Here is a 23,136-nt window from a genome sequence, read left to right on the forward strand (position 1 = left end):
TTATCTTTTTAATGTTTTTTATATTGATGGGTGTTAATTTTTGTTACATTATCGAGCAAATTTTTATTTCTTGTTATTGTTTGGTGACTTAATTTTTTCTTGTGCTATTCCTTAGTTTGCTTGACTAATTTTCTTTTTGTTATTGTTAATCATTGTTTCTCACGAAATTATTTCGATCAACAAGTTGAAGAGCTAATAAAAAATTGTGGTACTGCAATTCCAGTGTGATAAAATTACGCAAAAGTAAAACAAATGACAAACTCATTTCTTGAAAAATTAGAACAAAGAGGATATGATATTGTATACAAAGCAAGTTTAAATGATGGTTGTTAAGTGGCAATAAAGGTTCTTAAGTAGTCAAAAGGACATGTGGAAGAATTTGTAAACAAGATTGTTATTGTTAGTAGAACATCTCAGATAAACATTATTTCAGTTTCGTGATTTTGTTATGAAATGAATAAACAGACACTCATTTATGAATTCATGTCTAATGGTTCTTTGGATAAATTCACACATAAGCAGGGATCTTCCCATCTCATTTCTAATTTAGATTGGGGCACACTATATCATATCATAATTAGTGTTGTTCGGAAATTAGACTACTTACATCAAAGATGTAATACGAGTATTCTGCATCTTGATATCTAACCCTAAAATTTCTTCTTGATGAGAACTTTTGTCCAAAAATTACAAATGTTGGATAAGCTAAAATATACAAAAAGAATGAAAGTATTGTGTCTATGTTGAGTACAATAGGGACTCCGGGTTGTATTGCACGAAAAATGTTTAGTCGAATGTATGGTGAATTTTTTTACAAATCAGATGTGTACAGTTATGGAATGCTTATTCTTGAAATGATTGGAGGAGAAAAGAATTGTGATACTGAAAAATCTCATAGCAGTAAATTGTACTTTTCTAATTGGATTTATCAGAATTTTGAGAAAAGTAATATTCATACAAGGAGTTTGTATTAGGAGAACAAGAAAATGATATAATAATAAAGATTACATTGGTGAGTTTACGATGCATCCAAATAAATCAATCAAATTGACCATCAATGTATAAAGTTGTAGAAATGTTAAAAGGACCACTTCAATCAGTACTTTATCCTCTATAATCTGTCATGTCTTCACCTACAAGACTTCTCTAACAGTATTCAGATGCATCTCATAGTTGTGTATATGAGACAAATTCAACAACTGAAGAACTGAATGGTTAGGCTCACCTAAGCAAAAAGTATGTGTTTATAATTTAACAACTCTAAAAGTCTTTTCTTTAAATTCAAATATATCTCTTTAAAGAAATATTTTTCTTATTTAGTTTGGATATTATTTTAGTGGTTATTATTTTTTTAGTTTTTTTATATTAATAAATGTTAATTTTAGCTATATTACTGAGCTAATTATTATTTCTTGTTATTGCTTGTTGAGTTAATTATTTCATGTGCTATTCCCTAGTTTGCTTAACCAATTGTTTCTTGTTATTGCCAATTATTGTTGTTCACAGAATTGTTTTGATCGGCAAGTTAAGGAACTAATAAAAAGTTATGGTACTGCAACTCCAGCGAGATATAAGTATGCAAAAGTAAAACAAATGACAAATTCATTTCATGAAAAATAAGCACAAGAAGAATATGGTATTATATACAAAGCAAGTTTAAATGATGATCGTCAAGTGGTAGTAAAAGTACTTAAGGAGTCAAAAGGAAGTGTGAAAAAAATTGTAAACAAGGTTGTTATTATTTGTAGAACATCTCATGTGAACATTATTAAACTTTCGGAATTTTGTTATGAAAAAATAACCAAGCACTTATTTATAAATTCATGTCTAATAGTTCTTTGGATAAATTCATACATAAGTAGGAATTTTTCCATCTCATTTCTAATTTAGATTGGGACACACTATCACTACAAGAAAAATTACTTTTAGTGGCCATTTATTTTACTTTTAGCGACAATAAAAATAGCCGCTAATACATTTACCGGCAATTAGATATTAGCCGTCTTATGCTTTGTCGCTAAAAGGTTTTAGCGGCAATTATAACATTTGCCGGTAAAGACCATTTTAATGGCCGCAAAAAGTATATAACTTTTAGCGGCCATTTTCTTGGCAATTTATATGGCCACCAAAAGTAATTTTAAGATTGTAATATTTTTTACTTTTAGTTGCCATTACTATTGCCGCTAAAATCTTAAAACTTTTTTAATTACACTCAGGCCTAGTTTGGGAAAATAACTTAATTAAGCTACTTTTGAAAAAATAACTTAAGCAATAAATGACTATATTAAAAGTAACTTATAAATAAGTTATTTTGTGTTTGGATTTTTAGTTTTAAAAATGCTTATTTATAAAAATGTGATAAAAAGTAGTAGTATTATGAGAGAAGTTATTTTTTTTAACTTCTCTGTAAGCTCCTAAATAGCTTCTTAGAAAGCTGCAATTTTGTTTTGAAAATTGCACCAGACATTAATACTACTACTTTTCATAAGTCAAAAGCTCAAAAAAGTTACTTTTGAAACTTCCCAAACGGGCCCTCACTCTTTTAGAAATAACAACTTATCATTTTTTTAAAGTTTCAAATTATTTTTTCTAATAATTATTATTATTGTACATAATATAAATATACTAAAATTAATTACTACAAAATGAAATATTTATTAAATTCAAAATATGAGTAAATAGCCAAAATCGTCCCTGAAAGATACCCCGATCTCCATTTTGGTCCTCGAAAGATAAAGTTAATTAAAATCGTCCCTGAAAGATACACAATTGGTCACGTTAGTCCTTTCATCAGTTGGATGATGACGTGGGGGGCTAATGCCACGTGGCATATGATGATTGGTTGACGTGTTAGCTCAGTGACACGTGGCATGCCACATGACACTTGACATGTAAAAATGTTATTTATAATAAAAATAGTCCTTGAAAGTTCAGGCGTAAGTCATTTTCATCCCTGAAATTTAAAAATTTAATCAAATTAGTCTTTATATATTTTTTATTTTTTCTTGATAATATTAAATTTAAATTATTTAAATATTTTAAATTTAATATTATCAAGAAAAAAAATTATATAAGGACTAATTTGATTAATTTTTAAAATTTCAGGGATGAAAATGACTTACGTCTGAACTTTCAAGGACTGATTTGATTATAAATAACTTTTTTACATGTCAAGTGCCACGTGTCACTAATCTGACACGTGACATGCCAGGTGTCAATGAGTTGACACGTCAACCAATCATCTTGTCACACGTGGCGTTAGCCCCCACGTCATCATCCAACTGACGGAAGGACTAACGTGATCAATCGTGTATCTTTCGGGGATGATTTCGATTAACTTTATCTTTCGATGACCAAAATGGAGATCGGGGTATCTTTCAGGGACGATTTTGGCTATTTACTCTTCAAAATATTTATACACAAATTGTTGTTGAAAAATAATAAAGCATAATACAAATTTAAACAACATAAATACTACAAGTCTATGTTACATCAATAATTAATACATAGCTAATGATCAAAAATAAATGACTATTTTATATCACCAACAAGAATAATGTTAAAGTAAATCCAATCAACAAGTACACTAAAATTAATTTCAAAGTGCTGACATGAGGATTGTCAACATTGGCAGCCTTGGTTTCCTTTCTCTTTCTCTTTTTTCCTTGATTAGCTAATCTCCTTTTGATGCATCAAACTGCTTCTCCACATAAGTTTTTCTAATCTTTACTGCAGAATTAGAATTTTTCTGAGAAGAAGTAGCATCCATAAGCCGGTCAAAACCAGCAGTCTCTTTGTGAGCATTGACAAGGTCCTGAAATTCTTGACTTGAGGCCAACAGATCATGATAAGAAGCAGCTTGTAGGATTTCACCGTTTGACATCAACTATAATGTAGAATGGAGTTAAGGACCGAAACAACAATTGAATGATGCAGATGCACAAATCAAATAAATAAATGAAAACAATTAGTCATGAACAACCCCGTGTGACATTAAATGTAAAAAACGAATTAATTAGTCCATTCATAATTCAATTAAAAAAATCACAAAATCATATCTTTAGAACTTGTTATATATTTACAATCATCATATATTTTTGCAAAAAAAAAAAATGAGAGAAGTAGGATATAAAATTAAATACTGGTTTAAGATTACCATTTTACCAAAACAGAATCAAATTCAGGAAGAAAATCAACTTGATGAGTGACAAGCAAAACTGTCTTTCTTGCAAGTCCTTACATGATGTATTCCTGCAAAGTTTCAAATAAACCCTTTTAGTAAAGAGAAAGTAAACAACACTAGAGAAATTAAATGCAGTATGTAAAGAAAGGAATTTGTCATTACATTAAAAAGATTTGTGGCAATATGTGCATCAATAGCACTGAATGGATCATCCAAGAGGTATATATTAACATTCTAGTAAAGAGCACGACCAAGTTGAATCCGTTGCTTCTGGCCTCCACTCAGGTTAACCCTTTCTCCCCTATCTCATAATCTCAAGGAATAACTAAATAAGTAACTAAAATAGGTATATCATAAAAAAAAAAAGAATGTAGTCAGATGAGCACATCAAATCAAAGCGGAACACAATCAATTCTATAATTTACTCACGATTTAGTCATGTATGTTACTCCTTGAAGAACACCTGATGTTCCACCCAATACTGGAAGCAATGCAAAGAGCAAACTAACAGCACAATCCTAACAGGAACCAATGATTTTGAATATTGCATTAGAAATTGTGTGAGGGAAATCCTCAATAAAGAATATCAGCTCATAGCATTAGTCTGCACTCTATTTTTAAGAATTGGTAGAAGCAATGTTTCAATCAAATATATGCATCTGAAATATAAACATAATAGTACAAACCTGCAGAATCAGTGTTCCACTTGTAACATGACCATGAAGGGCATTGACACTATTCCTTTCCATCAAGAATTTCAAGACCTATGTGTTAAACAAGAAATAAAAGCATTAAGTAGCAGTACTTTAATGCAGAAATAAAATATCTGAAGAGAAGTCTTGGTGTTACTTCAGGAAGAATAATACCATAAAAATTAAAGTGATAAATAAAGCTTAAATTCTTCAGAATTTATTCAATAAGTAACTTCACTAAACTTTCAAATTGAATATGCAGGAAAGGATTTTAATAAGTAATCACACAAGAATGAGAAGTAATGACCAGAAAGAATATACAGGAAAGGATTTCAAATTGAACAACTATATTTAAGCTTGTACTTCATTATAGATTCAGCAAACCAAACTTGCCTTGCCTCATTGGCTGCTCTTTCCTCAACCAACATACAGAATGATAAATCCTCATAGGATATCATAGCTGATACTTTAACATGAAAATTCCGGCATCAGTACAATAACATATAACAGCTCGAATTTAAATTCGTGCCAAACAATACTTCAACAAATACAGATCAATGATGTGAAATTGACTAAATTCAAGAGATTTAGTGTAGTTGTTCGGGGTGTGGGGTTCCACTTCTCAACATTGCACAAAATTTCTCACAGTTTATTCTTCCATCCTGTTAGTTTAAAAATCTCAGTAATGATAACAATATTTTCATAAGGAAGTTCCCCAGATTTAAGTTTAGAACCAACATACATTATCTGTATCCACTTTAGAAATTATTTTCTTTATAGTAGCTTCATCACCCATACCATGCTGAGTCATAGCAGTATCAACAAGAAGGCTTTGACGTAAGGAATGCAAGATGCAGAGACTTTTTTTCCTTCATCAAATATATATTCAATTTGAATAAGGCTTCAAACCCTAGAAATTAAAACAGAGCCAAGCAATAAAAACTACACAATTTAAAGCCACACCTAAATACAGAAAATCAAAGGCAATACAAGGTTTCCATCAAATATAAAAAAAATCTTAATTCATCCATGCCAAAACAGATTTACAAATGTATAATAAATCTCAAACCTAATCAAACCAATCAAACCTCTGTCTCCCAAATGTTGCAGCCCTAGGTTGAACTTTCCTTCTAACTTCACTCCTCAAATCAGAATCACCTCCTACTTCTATCTATAACTGTTAAATAAAGGAGAAAAAGCAAAGCTCAATTTCATATTCTAATAATCCTAATTCATCCTATCAAATGAATATTTTAGAATAACAATGACAATTGAATTACAACAATGTACATTGAACAAAAAAAATTGGGAAAAAGCACTAGGTTGCGATAGAACACAAATTGGGAGCACAAGAATTAGAATTGAGAGGGAGATTAAGGAACTCATACCAGATGATTAGAGCACAATTCAGATTTCAATCAAAATCAGCACTAGCTTGTCCGAGAAAAGGATTCAGATTGCGATTAACATTGAGACGAAAACTTGGAAGAGATTCGAGCGATGAAGAAGAGATCGCGATTAACATTGAGATGAAAACTTGGAAGAGATTCTAGCGATGAAAAAGATGGAATGATGGAGATGTGACGATGTGTCGTTCTCAGAGGGAATGAAGCACTGAAAGAGTAGTTTGTGTGAAGAAGAAGAAGAACGGTGTTTGGTTCTCAGAGGGAATGAAGCACTGAAAGAGTAGTTTGTGTGAGGTAAAGTGGCGAGGCACCCTATAGTGAAAATAATTTTGGTTTAGCCGTTTAAATTTGTCGTTATTTTTAAAATTTTAGCTTTTTTTTTAGTGGCCATAATTTAAATTTCCATTATAATTTATGGTATTAATGGTAAATATACAATTTCCACTAAAAGATGGTTTTAAAAAGAAAATTTATGGCAATAATATTATGGCAAATTTGTCGCTAAACATCTTTTTTCTTGTAGTGTATATCAGATCATAATTAGTGTTACTGGAGTACTAGACTACTTACATCGAGGATGAAAAATGAGAGTTTTGCATCTTGATATCTGACGTTGAGATTTTTGTCAGTAAAGAATTTCATAAAAACAGTTGCGTTGTAGATATAGTCTCTAAACCAACAAAAATTTCTTCGTACAAACGTTTGGTTCTCACAAGTAACAAACCCCTTTAAAATTGATAACCGAGTATTTAAACATTGGGTCGTCTTCTCAAGGAATTGCAGGGAGGTGTTCTTATTATTGGTTATGAGTTTGTAAATTGGGGGATGTTGAGTTTGGGCAATGGGCACAGATATATTTAAATGACAAATAAAATAAATTAACAATAATAAAATCTCTTGGCAAGGTATGAAGAACTGGAAGTCCTATCCTGGTTATCCTTATCAATTGTAATGAGAATTGGATTTTTCTCCCACTTTGTTAACCTCTAACTATGAAGGTAAGTTAAGTGGATGAATTAATTCTAATTCCTCAAGTCCTAGTCTTTCCTTAGGAAAAGTTAGAGTTAGTGGAACTCGAATTAATTCTTAAAGAATTCCAATTTTCAATCAACAATGAGTTTGATAACTCAAGAGTCTCCAATTATTTGACCAAAGCCAAAAGAGAAAATATCTAAATTAAATTAAAAACATTTATAAATGAAGCAAAGCAAAATTAAATCTGAAAATACCTCGAATTGCAGTCACAAAAGAACTTAAATCTGACATAGACATTCATAAATTAAATTAGGAAAATAAATAAAAAGAACATTGAACCTGGGATTTAGAGTCACTCATAAAACTAAGAGAAGTCCTAAATCCTAATCCTAAGAGAGATGAGAGAACCTCTCTCTAAAAAAAACTACATCTACTCCTAAAATTGTGAAATTGAAAGCTTTTTTATGAATGGATGCATTCCCCCACTTTATAGCCTCTAATCTGTGTTTTTTGGGCCGCAAACTGGGTCAGAAACAGCCCAGAATTCGCTGGTTGCGAATTCAAACACGCTGATTTTTGTCACTGCAACGCGGCCGCATGGGTCACGCGGTCGCGTCACCTAGCGTCAGAGAAACTATGGAATATTATATATCAAATCGAAGCCCCAGACGTTAGCTTTCCAACGCAACTGAAACCGCGTCGTTTGGACCTCTGTAGCTAAAGTTATAGCCGTTTGAGTGCGAAGAGGTCAGGCTGGACAGCTTAGCAGTTTCTCCAACTTCTTGTATTCCTTCCATTTTTGCATGCTTCCTTTCCATCCTCTGAGCCATTCCTGCCATATAATCTCTGAAAACACTTAACACACATATCAAGGCATCTAATGGTACTAAGAGAGGATTAATAATAAGCAAATATAAGATCAAAGAAGCATGTTTTCATTCATAGCACAAAATCAGGAAGGAAAACGTAAAACATACAAATAGTATGAGTAAGTGGGTAAAGAGTTGATAAAATCCACTCAATTGAGTACAAGATAAACCATAAAATAGTGGTTTATCAACCTCCCCACACTTAAACATTAGCATGTCCTCATGCTAAGCTCAAGAGAAGCTATAAAGATGAAGAGAAATGATAGAATGTATGAAATGCAACCTATGAATGTAACTACATGCAAAAATGTTTGTACCCACTTGGTTAGAAGTAAATAAGCTCTTCAAGACAAACATAAACCAGATTTCACTAATTCAAATTATACAATAAAAGACAAGTAAACTTGAAAGAATGTAGCTCATGAAAGCAGGGAACATAGAATCAAGCATTGAACCCTCACTGGTAGTGTATATCACTCTAGTCTCTCAAGTGTATAGGGTAATTCACTCTACTCTTCTCTAGTCATGATTTCTAAACCTTGTTCTTCATCTAACCAATCAACAAATATTTAATGTGCCAATGCAAACATCATGAGGTCTTTTCAAGGTTGTAATGGGGCTGAGGTAAAGGTAAGGATATATGTATGACCAAGTGAGCTATAATATGAATCTTCAATTAATCCTAAGCTCTCACCTAATATACATATACTCTATATACTTTTAAAATCATGCCTAGCTACCCATAATTCCCACTTTTGTATAATTCCCATACTCATGTACTAAATTTTCTTTAATTTTTTTATCACATGTGCATTGATCTTTTATTAACTTAACATTAGGGTAATTTTATCCCCTTATTTATTTATTTATATTATATATATATATATTTTTCTCTTTTTCTCTTTTTTTTTAGAGAAATAAACATAACTTATCAATGCACATAGATTTTCTATTATTTTTCTATTTTGGTTTTTCATGAGTAGGTTCCCAAATTTCTAATATTCAAATAAATTAGAAACATGTTACATTCCCTTATTAACCCATGTTCCCACAATTTTCCCACACTTAGTTGATACACAATCTCTATCTTAAGCTAACCAAAGATTCAATTGGGGTTTTTTAATTTATTTTTCGCTTAAGGCTAGTGATGTGGTAAAATATAGAACAAATGGGGATTAAAAGGCTCAAAGTGGCTGACAATGGTGATTTAAAGGGTAGGCTTATTTGGGATAAGTGAGCTAAAATCAAATAATGGCCTCAATCATATGCAAGCATGTAAATACACTAAATATTGGACATATAGAATGGAACAAAGGTAGGATTGCAATCATAGAGAAGTAAACACACAAGAATAAAAATTTATGGTTAAATAATGTAATCATATAAATAAGCTCAAAATCTCACAGGTTGTGTGTTCTTTGGCTCAAAAATCATGTTCCAATTACAACTTCAAACAAGTTTTAATAGGAAAGTTTTTAATTTAAATTAGTGAAATACTATAAAAATTTATTGAAAAAGAATATATTACTTCAACCAAGTAGTAACTAAATGCATAAAATCAAATAAACATGCAATTAAATATGCAAATGCAACAACTAATTACAAAGAAAATTTAAACATTGGTGTTGAGACAGGAAATAACTAACCCATGGAGATTGATATCGACCTCCCCACACTTAAAGATTGCACCGTCCTCGGTGTATGCTGAGATGTGCAGGTGGACGGGTTGTTTCAACTGTTGCTTTTCACTATAGATTGTGTAGATTGACTTGCCTGTCTCCCCATTTAAACGTCTTCCGGTTCTCTTCCAGGTGGCCATCCTGAAAGAAAAAGGGAAGAAGAGTAACCCAGAAATAAAGATAGGAAAATAAATACAGTATGGGTGGGTGAATGCCAAATAATGGGGTCTCAATTACATGGTAGCTACAACATGCAAGTGAGAAAACAATAGAAGCCATGGCATGCCAGTGGTACAAAATGTACAACAATGGGGAAGAGAGTGGGTAATGAAAGACAATGTAAGTTCATGTCAATGCAAAAGGAATATCAGTAATATAAAAATTAGCATTGATTTAAATAATATTACCCAATCAGAATAAAACAAGTTATGAAGCACCCAAAATAATTCAAGAGAAAATGCAACAGTTAAATAAGAAGATTTTAACACCAAAGGAAAAATAATTAATTTTAGAAAAGAAAATAAAAATATGCACAAAATTAAGATGTAATGAATGAAATATGCAAATAAATTAAGTAAAATAAAATGGAGGTGAAAGAAAATAAGAAAGGAAGAAGAAAGAAATAAGAAAAGATAAGAAAAATAAGGATTAGAGAAGAAAAGATAAGAAATTTGGCTGATCTGGATATTCTGTGCGCCGCTTGTGACGCGGACGCGTGAGTGACGCGGTCGCGTGGTGCGCGATAAGGTCAGGTGATGCAGACGCGTGGGTCACGCGATCGCGTGGCCTGTTTTGTGCGATTGGCGCGAGTGCAGCCTCGCGGTCACGCAACTCTCTGTTCAAAACTCTTTTTGCCAAAAATCTGGGTGACGCGATCGCGTGGGACAGGCGATCGCGTGAATGGCCATCTTTTAAAAACGACGCGGACGCGTGGGGCACGCGTTCACGTGGTGAGGCTTGGGCTTCCTGCACGAGTCCAGCCCAACTCCAGCTCAACTTTCTGCCATACACCCATTTACGTCGATTCCACAAAGCCACGCGTTCGCGTGGGTGACGCGGACGCGTGGGGAGGCTATTTTTCAAATGACGTGGCCGCATCGGCGACGCGGTCGCGTGGATCGGTTGGTGCCATTAGCGTGCCTCCAGCCACGCTTTCGCGTGACTTTCTGTTTACTTTCTTTTCTTCACAATGCACATACGACGCGGACGCGTCGGCGACGCTGTCGCGTGCGAAAATCCCTTTTTTTTATCTGAAAAAATGCAGAATGTAGTGTTAATATGAATGTGATGCAAAACTCCAGGTTCAATATAATAAAATAAAATAAAGCTCAAAAACAAATAAAACTAAATAAAAATGAAAAATGAACGATCATACCATGGTGGGTTGTCTCCCACCTAGCACTTTTAGTTAAAGTCCTTAAGTTGGACATTTGGTGAGCTCCCTGTTATGGTGGCTTGTGTTTGAACTCATCCAGGAATCTCCACCCATGTTTGTATCTCCAGTAACCTCCGAAGTCCCAAACTAAGCATGTAAAGCCCTTAAGAAGCTTCAAACAGATTCTTAGGCTCCCGGGGTGACAAATGTCATAGCAGATTCCAAGATCCCAAATCTTGCTTTTACACCCATTTTTTTGTTGATCATCATGATTCCATCTGGGTGGCAAGCAATCTGAATTCTTACTGAAGTGTCCAAACAACTTCCTAGACCCATTCAATTGAGCTTTATACCAACCTTTGCGTTTAAACTTAAAGCTTCCAACCATAATGAACCTTGCAGGACAATTCTTACCACTGACCATCTTTCTCTTACTCTTAATGCCACAAAGAGTTCTAAGTTGACCATCCGTCTCCAATAGCCCATATTCAAGTGGGATTAGAAAGCTAAGGGATATGAATTTTACCCACTTGAATGTTGTGAAGGATGATGGCAACTTAGGGGGAGGGGTCTCCAATAACTTTGGCAAGGTGATTTCAAGCTCCACTCCCTTGTGCTCTTTGACAACTTCCACCTCTTTACAAGCTTCTTTAATATCAACCTCTTCCTCTTGGTAGCTTTCTTCCAATTCAATCTCTTCTTCATTGCTTACCAAGGGCATGGAATTAGGCTCTGTGACTGGACTTTCCAATGGAGGTACAACATCTCTTAAGTCTGCAACCACTTCTTCCTTTTTAATAATTACTGCTTTGTCCAGTTGTTTAAGTATAAAATCGTACTCATCCCCGATGATTTTTTTTCCATGACAACTCCTTTCAAATACTCTTTCATCTTCAAGGGTCTCTCCTACCTTTACCCGTAGGGCCTCCTCTAGCTCTTTATGAAGTATAGATTCGCGAAGATGATTCCTTTTTTTCTGTTCCATATCAATAGCATAATTGGGATCATCTTGCTCTTGGATTGATGGATGTGGGTGCTCTTCCATGGAGGGTGGTGATGGGATGAAAAGATCATTATGTGGTTGAAAAGGAAGTGCACTAGAGCTTGAGGGTTGATTGTTGAAGGTATTTGGTGGTCCGATTTGGGCGGCGAGAGCTCATATAGTAGAGTTTAGATCGGTAAGTGCTCTCTCCATGGAGGTTTGGGGTGGATAGGAGGGTTCATTAGGCTCATAAGGTGGTTGGTATGGTGGATATGGGTTAGGGTCATATGTAGGTGAATGGTGTAAAGGGGCTTGTGAGTTTGGTGGTCCAAAGTTATGTTGAGGAAATGGTTCATAGGCATATGGTGGTGGTTGTTGATAGTCCATTGGAGGTGGTTGTTGCCATGAGGGTTTATCAAATCCTTGTGGCTCCTCCCATCTTTGATTGTTCCAACCTTGATGCCTGTTCTCATTGTAATTTCTTCTTCCTGCAACATAATTGTAACCAGACTCATAACCAAAGGGGTGAGAGTTCATAGTAACAAATAAAATTGAAAATAAAAATAAAAACAAATTGAAATTAAAAGGTTATTTAAATTTTGAATTTGAAAATTAAATTTTGAAATTTGAATTTTAAATTTTGAAATTTGAAATTTTGAAATTTTAAATTTTTATTTTTTTTTTGAAATTGAATTTTTGAAATTTGAAAATTTTTAAATTTAAATTTGAAAATTTGATTTTTGAAATAAGATAAGATAAGATAAAAATGTTAAAATAAAAACCAATAACCTCTTAATTTACGAAAAAACAAGAATAAAAATAAAAATAAAAACAAATCAAAAAGCAAATATTTACAATAACCAATAATAAGGCACACGTTTGCAATTTCCCGACAACGGCGCCATTTTGACGTTAGGGATTTTTGCCAGTAAAGAATTTCATAAAAACAGTTGCGTTGTAGATATAGTCTCTAAACCAACAAAAATCCCTTCGTACAAACGTTTGGTTGTCACAAGTAACAAACCCCTTTAAAATTGATAACCGAGTATTTAAACCTCGGGTCGTCTTCTCAAGGAATTGCAGGGAGGTGTTCTTATTATTGGTTATGAGTTTGTAAATTGCGGGATGTTGAGTTTGGGCAATGTGCACAGATATATTTAAATGACAAATAAAATAAATTAACAATAATAAAATCTCTTGGCAAGGTATAAAGAACTGGAAGTCCTATCCTGGTTATCCTTATCAATTGTAATGAGAATTGGATTTTTCTTCCACTTTGTTAACCTCTAACTATGAAGGTAAGTTAAGTGGATGAATTAATTCTGATTCCTCAAGTCCTAGTCTTTCCTTAGGAAAAGTTAGAGTTAGTGGAACTCGAATTAATTCTTGAAGAATTCCAATTTTCAATCAACAATGAGTTTGATAACTCAAGAGTCTCCAATTATTTGACCAAAGCCAAAAGAGAAAATATCTAAATTAAATTAAAAATATTTATAAATGAAGCAAAGCAAAATTAAATCTGAAAATACCTCGAATTGCATTCACAAAAGAACTTAAATCTGACATAGACATTCATAAATTAAATTAGAAAAATAAATAAAAAGAACATTGAACCTGGGATTTAGAGTCACTCCTAAAACTAAGAGAAGTCTTAAATCCTAATCCTAAGAGAGAGGAGAGAACCTCTCTCTAAAAAAAACTACATCTACTCCTAAAATTGTGAAATTGAAAGCTTGTTTATGAATGGATACATTCTCCCACTTTATAGCCTCTAATCTGTGTTTTCTGGGCCGCAAACTAGGTCAGAAACAGCCCAGAATTCGCTGGTTGCGAATTCAAACACGCTGATTTTCGTCACTGCGACGCGGCCGCATGGGTCACGCGGTCGCGTCGCCTAGCGTTAGAGCAACTATGGCATATTATATATCAAATCGAAGCCCCGGACGTTAGACTTCCAACGCAACTGGAACCGCGTCGTTTGGACCTTTGTAGCTAAAGTTATAGCCGTTTGAGTGCGAAGAGGTCAGGCTGGACAGCTTAGCAGTTTCTCCAACTTCTTGTATTCCTTCCATTTTTGCATACTTTCTTTCCATCCTCTGAGCCATTCCTACCCTATAATCTCTGAAAACACTTAACACACATATCAAGGCATCTAATGGTACTAAGAGAGGATTAATAATAAGCAAATATAAGATCAAAGAAGCATGTTTTCATTCATAGCACAAAATCATGAAGGAAAACGTAAAACATGCAAATAGTATGAATAAGTGGGTAAAGAGTTGATAAAATTCACTCAATTGAGCACAAGATAAACCATAAAATAGTGGTTTATCAATATCAAACTCCAAAATATTGTTCTTTATGAGAATTTTTGTCCAAAAATTACATATTTTGAATTAGTTAAAATATACAAAAAAAATTTGAAAGTATTGTGTTTATGTTGGGTACAAGAGAGACTCTAGGTTATATTGCACAAGAAATGTTTAGTCAAATATATAGTGGAGTTTCTTATAAGTCGGACGTGTACAGTTATGGAATGCTAATTCTTGAAATGATTGGAGGAGAAAAGAATTATGATACTTAAAAATCTCATAGTAGTGAATTGTACATTCCTAATTGGATTTATAGGGATTTTGAGGAAACTAATATTTATACAAGGAGTTTGATATCAGGAGAAGAAGAAAATGATACAATAAAAAAATTACATTCGTGAGCTTATGGCGCATCCAAATAAATCCATCAAATTGACCATTAATGTGTAAAGTGGTCCAAATGTTAAAAGGACCACTTCAATCAGTACCTTGTCCTCCGAAGCCTGTCATGTCTTCCCCTACAAGACCTCTCTAGTAGTATTCAGATGCATCTCATAGTTGTGTATATGAAATAAATTCAACAACTGAAAAACTGAATGGCTAGGTTCACCTAAGCAGAAAGTATGTGTTTATAATTTAACAACTCTAAAAGCCTTTTCTTTGGATTCAATATATCTCTTTAAAGAAAAAATTTTCTCATTTAATCTTAATGTTATTTTAATTGTTATTGTTTTTTTAGTGTTTTTTCTATTGATGGATGTTAATTTTAGCTATATTACTGTCTTACCGAGCTAACTATCGTTTTTTGTTATTGCTGCTGAGTTTATTATTTCTTGTGTTATTCATTAGTTTGCTTAACTAATTATTTTCTGTTATTGCTAATTATTGTTACTCACATAATTGTTTTGATCAACAAATTGATGAGTTAATTAAAAGTTATGGTACTGCAACACCAGCAACATATAATTATGAAGAATAAAGCAAATGACAAATTCATTTCATGAAAAATAAGCATAAAGAGAATATGGAATTGTACATAAAACAAGTTTAAATGATGGTTGTCAAGTGGTCATAAAGGTACTTAAGGAGTCAAAAGGAAGTGTGGAAGAATTTGTAAACGAGGTTGTTACTATTAGTAGAAAATCTCATGTGAAAATTGTTTCACTTTTGGGATTTTGTTATGAAATGAATAAACAGACACTCATTTATGAATTCATGTCTAATGGTTATTTTGATAAATTCACATATAAGTAAGAATCTTTCTATCCGTTTTCTAATTTAGATTTGAGCACACTATATCAGATTATAATTATTAGTGTTGCTCGAGGAGTAGACTAGTTACATTGAGGATGTAATACGAGAATTTTGTATCTTGATATCAAACCTCAAAATATTTCTATTGATGAAAACTTTTGTCCGAAATTAAAATTGCATATTTTGGATTAGCTAAAATATACAAAAAGAATGAAAGTGTTGTGTCTATGTTGAGTACAAGAGGGACTCCAGATTTTATTACACCATAAATGTTTAGTCAAAGGTATGGTGGAGCTTCTCATAAATCGAACATGTATAGTTATGGAATGCTAATTCTTGACATGATTGGAGGATAAAAGAATTATGATATTGAAAATTTTCATAGTAGTGAATTGTACTTTTTTTATTGGATTTATAGGAAATTTGAGGTAAGTAATATTCATATAAGGAGTTTGGTATCAGGAAAAAAATAAAATGATATAGTAATGAAGATTACATTAGTGTGCTTATAGTGCATCCAAATAAATCAATCAAATTGACCATCAATGTATAAAGTGGTAGAAATGTTAGAAGGACCACTTCAATCAGTATCTTGTCCTCCAAAACCTGTCATGTCTTCTCCTACAAGACCTCCCGTACAATATTAAGATGCATCTCATAGTTGTGTATATGAGACAAATTCAACAACTGAAAAATTGAATGGTTAAGTTCACCTAAACAAAAAATATGTGTTTATAATTTAACAACTCTAAAAGTCTTTTCTTAGGATTTAAATATATCTCTTTAAATAATTTTTTTTCGTTTAATATGAATGTTATTTTAGTATTTTTTTATATTGATGGATGTTAATTTTAGCTATATTACGGAGCTAATTATTGTTTCTTGTTATTACTTGTTGAGTTAATTATTTCTTATGCTATTCCTTAGTTTGCTTAACTAATTATTTTTTTTATTGCTAATGATTGTTGCTTATGGAATTTTTTCGATCAACAAGTTGAGGAGCTAATAAAAACTTATGGTACTGCAACTCCGGCAAGATTTAATTATGCAGAAGTAAAACAAATGACAAACTCATTTCAGAAAAAATTAGGACAAGGAGTATATGGTATTGTATACAAAAAAAGTTTAATGATGGTCGTCAAGTGGCACTAAATGTACTTAAGAAGTCAAAATGAAGTGTGGAAGAATTCGTAAATGAGGTTGCTATTATTAGTAAAACATCTCATAACTCATTCATTCACTTTTGGGATTTCATTATGAAATGAATAAATAGGCATTCATTTATGAATTCATGCCTAATAGTTCTTTGGATAAATTCACATATAAGCAGGGATCTTCTCGTCTCATTTCCAATTTAGATCGAGGCACACTATATCAGATCACAATTAGTATTGCTTGATGATTAGACTACTTACATCGAGAGTATAATACGAGAAATTTGCATCTTCATATCAAATCATAAAATATTCCTCTTGATGAGAACTTTTGGCCAAAAATTACAGATCTTGGATTAGTTAAAATATAAAAAAAAAAGAATGAAAATATTGTGTCTATGTTGGGTACAAGAAGGACTCAGTTATATTATACGAGAAATATTTAGATGAATGTATGGTAGAGTTTCTCACAAATCGGACATGTACAATTATGGAATGCTAATTCTTAAAATGATTGGAGAAAAAAATTGATACTGAAAAATCTCATGGCCGTAAATTGTACTTTTCTGATTGGATTTATAGAAATTTTGAGAAAAGTAATATTCATACAAGGAGTTTGGTATCAGGAGAAGAAGAAAATTATTTTAGTGGTTATTATTTTCTTTAGTGTTTTTTTTTTATATTGATGGATGTTAATTTTAGTTATATTACCAAACTAATTATTGTTTACTATTATTGCTTGCTGAGTTAATTGTTTCTTGTTATTGCTAATGATTGTTGCTCACGGAAGTGTTTCGATCGATAAGTTGAGGAGCTAATAAAAAGTTATGGCACTGCAACTCCATCGAGATATAATTATGCAAAAGAAAAAACATGACAAACTCATTTCATGAAAAAATTAGGACAAAAAGGATATGATATTATATACAAAGCAAGTTTAAATGATAGTTGTCAAGTGGCAGTAATGATACTTAAGGAGTCAAAATGAAGTGTGGAAGAATTTGTAAACGAGGTTGTTATTATTAGTAGAACATCTCATCTGAATATTATTTCAGTTTTGGGATTTTGTTATGCAGTGAATAAACAGGTACACATTTATGAATATATGTCTAATGGTTTTTTGGATAAATTCACATATAAGTAAGGATCTTTCTATTCTAATTTAGATAGGAACACACTATATCATATCACAATTATTAGTGCTGCTCGAGGATTAGACTACTTACATCGAAGATGTAATACGAAAATTTTGCATCTTGATATCAAACTCCAAAATATTTCTATTGATGAGAACTTTTGTCCAAAAAAATTGCAGATTCTAGATTAGCTAAAATATACAAGAAAAATGTTGTGTCTATGTGAGCACAAGAGAGACTCCAGGTTATATTGCATTAGAAATGTTTGGTCGAATGTATGGTGGAGCTTCTCACAAATCATACGTGTATAGTTATGGAATACTAATTCTTGAAATGATTAGAGAAAAAAAGAATTATGATACTGAATAATCTCATAGCAATGAATTGTACTTTTTTTATTGGATTTGTAGAGATTTTGAGATAAGTAATATTTATATAAGGAGTTTGGTATTATGAGAAAAATAAAATGACACAATAATGAAGATTACATTGGTGTGCTTATGGTACATCCAAATAAATTCATCAAATTGACCATCAATGTATAAAGTGGTAGAAATGTTAGAAGGAATACCTCAATTAGTACCATGTTCTCTGAAGCATGTCATGTCTTTTTCTACAAGACTTCCCTTACAGTATTCAGATGCATGTTATAGTTATGTATATGAAACAAATTCAACAATTGAAAAACTGAATGGTTAAGTTCACCTAAATAGAAAGTATGTGTTTATAATTTAACAATTCTAAAAGTTTATTCTTAGGATTTAAATATATCTCTTAAAGAAATTTTTTTTCTCATTTAATATGAATGTTACTTAAGTGGTTATTGTGTTTTTTTAGTATTTTTTTTTATATTGATGGATGTTAATGTTTGCTATATTTCCGGCTAATTATTATTTCTTGATATCGCTTGCCGAATTTATTATTTCTTGTGCTATTCCTTAGTTTTCTTAACTAATTCTTTCTTTTTATTGCTAATGATTGTTGCTCATGGAATTATTTCGATTAGCAAGTTGAGGAGTTAATAAAAAGTTATGGTACTGCAACTCCAGCTAGATATAATTATGCAGAAGTAAAATAAATGACAAACTCATTTTAGAAAAAATTAGGACAAGGGGTATATGGTATTGTATACAAAGCAAGTTTAAATCATGGTCGTCAAGTGACAGTAAAGGTACTTAAAAAGTCAAAATAAAGTGTGGAAGAATGTGTAAACAGGGTTATTATTAGTAGAATATCTCATGTAAACATTGTTTCACTTTTGGAATTTTGTTATGAAATGAATAAATAGGCACTCATTTATGAATTCACATATAATGATTCTTTGGATAAATTTACATATAAACATGGATCTTCTCATCTCATTTCTAATTTAGATTGGGTGCACCATATCAACTCACAATTAGTGTTGCTCGAGGATTAGACTACTTATATCGAGGATGTAATACAAGAATTTTTCATCTATATATTAAAGCCCAAAATAATCCTCTTGATGAGAACTTTTGCCCAAAAATTACAGATTTGGGATTAACTAAAATATACAAAAAGAATGAAAGTATTGTGTCTATATTGGGTACAAAAGAGACTCCAGGTTATATTACACAAAAAATGTTTAATTGAATATATGGTGAAGTTTCTCGCAAATCAGACATGTACAGTTATGGAATGTTAATTCTTAAAATAATTGGAAAAAAATATTATGATACTAAAAAATCTCATAGTAGTGAATTGTACTATCTTGGTGGAATTTTGAGGAAAGTAATTTTAATACAAGGAGTTTGGTATCAGGAGAAGCAGAAAATCATTTTAGTAGATATTGTTTTGTTTAGTGTTTTTTTATATTGATGGATGTTAATTTTAGCTATATTACCAATCTAATTATTATTTCTTGTTATTGCTTGTCGAGTTAATTGTTTCTTGTGCTATTCCTTAGTTTGCTTAACTAATTGTTTCTGGTTATTGTTAATGATTGTTGCTCACGGAAGTGTTTCGATAGTCAAGTTGAGGAGCTAATAAAAAGTTATGATACTGCAACTCTACCGAGATATAATTATACCGAAGCAAAAAAATGACAAAATCATTTCATGAAAAATTAGGACAAGGAGGATATGATATTGTATACAAAGCAAGTTTAAATGATGGTCATCAAGTGGCAATAAAGTTACATAATAAGTTAAAATGATGTGTGGAAGAATTTGTAAACGAGGTTGTTATTATTAGTAAAACATATCATGTGAACATTGTTTCAGTTGAAATGAATAAACAAGCACTCAATTATAAATTCATGTCTAATGGTTCTTTGCATAAATTTACATATAAACAGAGATCTTCCTATCTCATTTCTAATTTAGATTGGAGTACACTATATCAAATCACAATTACTGTTGCTCGATAATTAGACTACTCACATCGAAGATATAATACGAAAATTTTGCATCTTGATATCAAACCCCAAAATATTCCTCTTGATGAGAATTTTTGTCCAAAAATTACAGATTTTGGATTAGCTAAAATATACAAAAAGAATGAAAATATTGTGTCTATGTTGGGTACAAGAGGGATTCCAGAGTATATTGCACCAGAAATGATTAGTCGAATTTATAGTGGAGTTTCTCACAAATCGAATATGCACAGTTATGGAATCTTAATTCTTGAAATGATTGGAGAAAAAAAGAATTATGATACTGAAAAATCTCATGGCAGTGAATTGTACTTTTTTGATTGGATTTATACGAATTTTGAGGAAAGTAATATTCACACAAGGAGTTTAGTATCAGGAGAAGAAGAAAAATGATACAATTAAAAAGATTACATTGGTGATCTTATGGTGCATCCAAATAAATCCATCAAATTGACCATTAATGTGTAAAGTGGAAGAAATGTTAGAAGAACCACTTCAATCTGTATCTTATCCTCTGAAACCTATCATCTCTTCTCCTACAAGACCCCTCTTACAGTATCCAGATGCAACTCATAGTTGTGTATATGAGACAAATTCAATAATTGAAGAATTGAATGGTTATATTTACCTAAGTAGAAAGTATGTGTTTATAATTTATCAGCTCTAAAATTCTTTTTCTAGGATTCAAACATGTCTCTTTAAAGAAAAATCTTTCTCGTTTAATCTGAATGATATTTTAGTAGTTATTTTTTTTGTATTTTTTTATATTGATGGATGTTAATTTTAGCCATTTTACTGCGCTAATTATTGTTTCTTGTTATTGCTTGCGGAGTTAATTCTAGCCTGTGATATTTCTTAGTTTGCTTAACTAATTGTTTATTGTTATTGCTAATTATTGTTGCTTACGAAAGTGTTTCGATCGGCAAGTTGAGGAGCTAATAAAAAATTATGGTACTGCAATTCTAGTGAGATGTAATTTTGCAGAAGTAAAACAAATGACAAACTCATTTCATTAAAAATTAGGATAAAGAAGATATGGTATTTTGTATAAAGTAAGTTTAAACGATGGTCGTCAAGTGGCAGTAAAGGTACTTAAGGAGTCAAAAGAATATATGAAAGAATTTGTAAACGAGGTTGTTATTATTAGTAGAACATTTCATGTGAACATTGTTTCACTTTTCGGATTTTGTTATGAAATAAATAAATAGGCACTCATTTATGAATTCATGTCTAATGGTTTTTTGGATAAATTTACATATAAGCAAGGATCTTTCCATCTCATTTCTAATTTAGATTGGGACACACTATATCAAATTACAATTAGTGTTGGTCGAGAATTAGACTATTTACATCGAAGTTGTAATACGAGAATTTTGCAACTTGATATCAAACCCCAAAATATTCTTCTTGATAAAAATTTTTGTCTAAAAATTACAGATGTTGAATTAGCTAAAATATACAAAAAGAATGAAAGTATTATGCCCATGTTGGGTACAAGATGGACTCCAGGTTATATTACACGAGAAATATTTAGTAGAATGTATGGTGGAGTTTCTCACAAAACGGACATGTAAAATTATGAAATGCTAATTCATGAAAAGATTGGAGGAAAAAAGAATTATGATACTGAAAAATCTCATAGCAGTGAATTGTATTATCCTGATTGGAATTATAAGCATTTTGAGAAAAGTAATATTCATACAAGGATTTGGTATCAAGAGAAGAAGAAAATAAAACAATAATGAAGATTACATTGGTGAGCTTATGGTGCATCTAAATAAATCCATCAAATTGATCATCAATGTGTAAAGTGGTCGAAATATTTGAAGGACGAGTTCAACGAGTACTTTTTTCTCCGAAGCCTGTCATGTCTTCTCCTACAAGACCTCTCTAACAGTATTCATATGCATCACATAGTTGTGTATATGAGATAAATTCAACAATTAAAAATTGAAGGATTAAGTTTGTCTAAGCAGAAAGTATGTATTTATAATTTAACAACTCTAAAAGTCTTTTCTTAGAATTCAAATATATCTCATTAAAAAAAAATTTTTCCTTTAATTTGGATGTTATTTTAGTGGTTATTGTTTTTGTATATTGATGGATGTTAATTTTAGTTATATTACCGAGCTAATTATTGTTTTTTTGATATAACTTGCTGAGTTAATTATTTCTTGTGTTATTCCTTAGTTTGCTTAATTAATTGTTTGTTGTTATCGTTGGCTGTTATTGCTCACAGAATTGTTTCGATCGGTAAGTTGAGGAGCTAATATAAAGTTATAGTACTGCAACTCCAGTGAGATATAATTATACAAAAGTATAATAAATGATAAACCCATTTCATGAAAAATTAGGACAAGGTAGATATGGTATTGTATACAAAGCAAGTTTAAATGATGGTTGTCAAGTGATAGTAAAGATAGTTAAGGAGACAAAAAGAAGTGTGAAAGAATTTGCAAACAAGGTTGTTATTATTAGGGATAAGTACTTTTTTCCTCCCCAAGGTCTGGGGTCAAAATCAAAATCGTCCCTAACCTTTTTTCTTATTAAAATCATCCCCAACGTTCAAAAACGCTTTAAAATCATCCTTTTTCGAATTTTTGGACCAAAATACCCTCATCATCATCATTCTCCTCTTCACCTTTCTCACCCCACCACCTCCACTGCCACCACTACCACCACCACCACCACAAACACAAACACAAACACCAACACCACACC

At 31.7% G+C, this 23,136-nt stretch overlaps 2 long non-coding RNA genes across 6 annotated transcripts; both read right to left on the reverse strand.

The window, feature by feature from the left end:
* LOC107610521 lies at positions 3,512 to 6,620 on the reverse strand. 5 transcript variants are annotated; one of them, XR_002358211.1, is made up of 7 exons: positions 6,264 to 6,620; positions 5,945 to 6,052; positions 4,870 to 4,947; positions 4,613 to 4,701; positions 4,346 to 4,520; positions 4,165 to 4,251; positions 3,512 to 3,886 (listed from the first exon to the last, which is right to left on the reverse strand). It is a non-coding gene; the product is annotated as an uncharacterized LOC107610521 (long non-coding RNA). The 5 variants fall into 5 exon arrangements; XR_002358206.1 differs by having other exon boundaries at positions 4,157 to 4,251; positions 6,264 to 6,619; XR_002358207.1 differs by having other exon boundaries at positions 4,157 to 4,251; positions 5,964 to 6,052; positions 6,264 to 6,618.
* On the reverse strand, positions 5,179 to 5,938 carry LOC110269113. Its single transcript, XR_002358216.1, has 2 exons — positions 5,618 to 5,938; positions 5,179 to 5,537 (listed from the first exon to the last, which is right to left on the reverse strand). It is a non-coding gene; the product is annotated as an uncharacterized LOC110269113 (long non-coding RNA).

The sequence above is a fragment of the Arachis ipaensis genome, chromosome B01 (genome assembly GCF_000816755.2).
Source record: "Arachis ipaensis cultivar K30076 chromosome B01, Araip1.1, whole genome shotgun sequence".
Taxonomy (NCBI): domain Eukaryota; kingdom Viridiplantae; phylum Streptophyta; class Magnoliopsida; order Fabales; family Fabaceae; genus Arachis; species Arachis ipaensis.